The sequence below is a fragment of the Beta vulgaris genome, chromosome 3, assembly GCF_026745355.1.
Source record: "Beta vulgaris subsp. vulgaris cultivar EL10 chromosome 3, EL10.2, whole genome shotgun sequence".
NCBI classification, from domain to species: Eukaryota; Viridiplantae; Streptophyta; class Magnoliopsida; order Caryophyllales; family Amaranthaceae; genus Beta; species Beta vulgaris.
The window spans coordinates 44,789,897-44,792,937 of NC_079204.1; the positions used below are offsets into that span (position 1 = coordinate 44,789,897).

Sequence of the window (3,041 nt, forward strand, 5' to 3'; positions counted from 1 at the left end):
TTATGACTCTCTTTTGGCTTGTTTTAGCTCCCTTTTTCTCCTTTTCTTCCCTCTTTCTCCTCACTTTTCACTTCTATTTCATTCACTTGATCATACTTGATCATAGTGACATTTTGCTAGATTTTCGATCTATCTTGATCGAATTTCTAGCACATATGCTTTCACCATGTTTGCTCGTGTTTCTATTGCAGGTATGACCCTTTTCGGGGCTGAGAAATGCAAGACATGGCACAAGGGAACGAGCTAGAGGCTGAGAGTTAGCCTGAGGTGCGCTTAGTATGCCCCGCACACGATGGTGCGCCCGCACACGCTACTGGTGCGCCCGCACCATCGACCAGTTTTGGAGCACAAAACAGACGACATTGGTGCGCCCGCATCACGCACAAGGTGCGCCCGCACCAACTATATGTGCGCCCGCACATTTTGACGAAGGATTTGAGACTGAGGCAGAAGACATAGGTGCGCCCGCACCTGACATGTGTGGTGCACTTTTACAAAAAGACAGAAGACTCAGGTGCGGCGCACCTGAGGTCTGGTGCGCCCGCACCTGAGCATGGTGCGCCCGCACCTCCTTTTGGTGCGCCCGCACCATGCGTTCCGGAATAAAAAATCGTTCATTAAACCCTTTTTCTCTTTTAGTTTTAGACTTACGCTTTCATTCTAGTTTTCAGAGAATATTTTAGGGTTTTGTATTAGAGAGAAAAACACTTTAGTTTCCATTCATAATTGAGATTAGTGATCATAGTTTGTGATTCGATTGACATTCAAGGTACTTTTCATTCAATTCAATTCAAAGTTTTAGTTTTTATTTCATTCTTTCCGTCTTTGTTCTTGCTTTTGATTATTCAGATCTTTATTCTCTTAGTTCCATAATTGCGATTTACATTAGTTTAATCTTACTTAATCATGTTTAGCCTTAGATTAGTCATAGATTCATTGTTTAATTGCTTTAACTCCATGATTAGTGAGTAGTTTCATAATCTAGGGTTAGGGTGAAAGTATGAATTAGGTTTTAAATATGATGTTGATGTGATTGTGATGTATGGAGAAGGTTATGCATTGATCTTGGTGTTTTGAGACCTTAGGATAGATATTGATCACATTTATACTTTGGTATTTTGATTTCAAATGTCCTTAAATCGGATTTTGAATCTTTTATCATCCCCAAGAATCAACTTAATTTCTATACCAAGATATTGGATGGAAATTAAGGGATCCTTCATTAGGGGTTTTCCAAACTTATTGAATCTCTTAATCAATTAACTAAAGACCATTCGAGAGAGGATTTAGTTGATTGATTAAGTGATTACTCTTGAGGACCATTCGAGAGAGGACTCGAGTATTTTAGAGGAGAACTAAACCTTGCATAATCGTCTTTGTTGCTTCACAATCCATTAACAATCATATCCTTCTTATTCATACTAGTAACCTTAACTCTAGTGTCTTTTATTTGATATTTAAACTCGTGATATTTGCTTTTCTAGTTGTTAGTTAGTCTTAATTTTACCAAACATCTTTCAAACCCCAAATACCTTTCAATTAGGTAGTCTAGATAGATAGACTTTAACAATCCCATTTCCCTGTGGATCGACCCTTGACTTGCCCTTACTATTCTCTTAGTAATTGCTTGTTAGGATTATAAATATTGTTTGGAAAGCGGTTCTTAGTGCCTAACGACACACTAAAAACCTCTTATCAAAATGGCGCCGTTGCCGGGGAATTGTGCTATTGATTGAAGTATATTTTAGTTTAGTTTGCTTAGTTGATTTTTCTTTTATTTTCTTTTTGACTGTGGTTGTTATTTGCTAATCCTCTGCTTAGCTTTGTTGTGTTACATGAGAAGAAGAACTCACGGTTCACCCACATTGCCTCTAGATCCTGAAATCGACCGTACATTGCGAAAGCTTCGGAAGAATTTGGAAAATTTGACTTTGGGTTCCGAGCCTTCTTCACCAATCTCAAGTACATCAAGTGAAGTTGAATCAGAAATGGGTGAAGCAAATCCACAACTGTTTAGGGATTTCGGAAATCCGGGTTCCTATGTTCTTCAAGGTGGAATTCGACTCCCCACCACCACTACAAATTTCAGCATTCACCCTCAGTATACTCGGATGGTGAAAGCAGAGCAGTTTTGTGGGGGTCAGATGAAGATCCTCTAGACCATCTCGACAGGTTTCTTGAGATCTGTGCCATGATAACAACTAATGATGTCTCTCCTGACTACATCAAGATGCACTTGTTCCGGTCCTCTCTTACCGGAAAAGCAAAGTCATGGCTCAAGAGCTTGCCTGCTAATTCCCTCACTACATGGGAAGAAGTCACAATGGCTTCTTGAAGAAATACTTCCCGGAGTGGAAGACTGCGGACATAAGGAGGAAGATCTCCTCATTTGAGCAAGAGAACGATGAGACACTTGCCGAAGCTTGGGAGCGGTTCAAGGAGATGATCCGTTCATGCCCACACCATGAGTTCAACAAGAACCACTCATCGATTTTTCTATGATGGTCTTGATCCGATTATCAGGGCCAACCTTGATGCTGGAGCGGGAGGTCAACTATCTAAGATCCCGCAAGAACAACTTGAGTCCACAATTGAGGAAGTGATCAAGAACTACTCATGGGGTGGAAGACGAAGAGGTGCTCAACCTAAGAAGAGCGGAAAGTTTGAAATTGACCCCATGGATCAAATTCAAGCAAGATGGACCAACTCGACAAGAAGCTCTCCAAGATCAATCTTGCATCGTCTACTCCTTCACAGGTAAACTCTTTTTCTTGTGATATTTGTGGTGGTACTAACCATGATACTTCTTATTGTGGAGGTACCCATTCGGAGCATGTGGCGGCAATTAATTCAAGAGGAGATGGATATCAAGGAAACCAAGGGTATAGGAACAATCAACAAGGAGGTTGGAGACAACCTCAACAAAACTACACCCAAGGATTCAACCAACCTCAACAAGGATGGAATCAACCTCAACAAGGGTACAACCAAGCTCACAACCAAGGGTTTGCGCAAGGGTATAACCAAAACCAAAACTATAA

At 40.8% G+C, this 3,041-nt stretch overlaps 1 non-coding gene across 1 annotated transcript; it reads right to left on the reverse strand.

Moving 5' to 3' along the window:
* Positions 1–2,364: 2,364 nt before the first annotated feature.
* On the reverse strand, positions 2,365–2,471 carry LOC125496234 (small nucleolar RNA R71). The gene has a single exon (XR_007272931.1). It is a non-coding gene; the product is annotated as a small nucleolar RNA R71 (small nucleolar RNA).
* Positions 2,472–3,041: the final 570 nt, after the last annotated feature.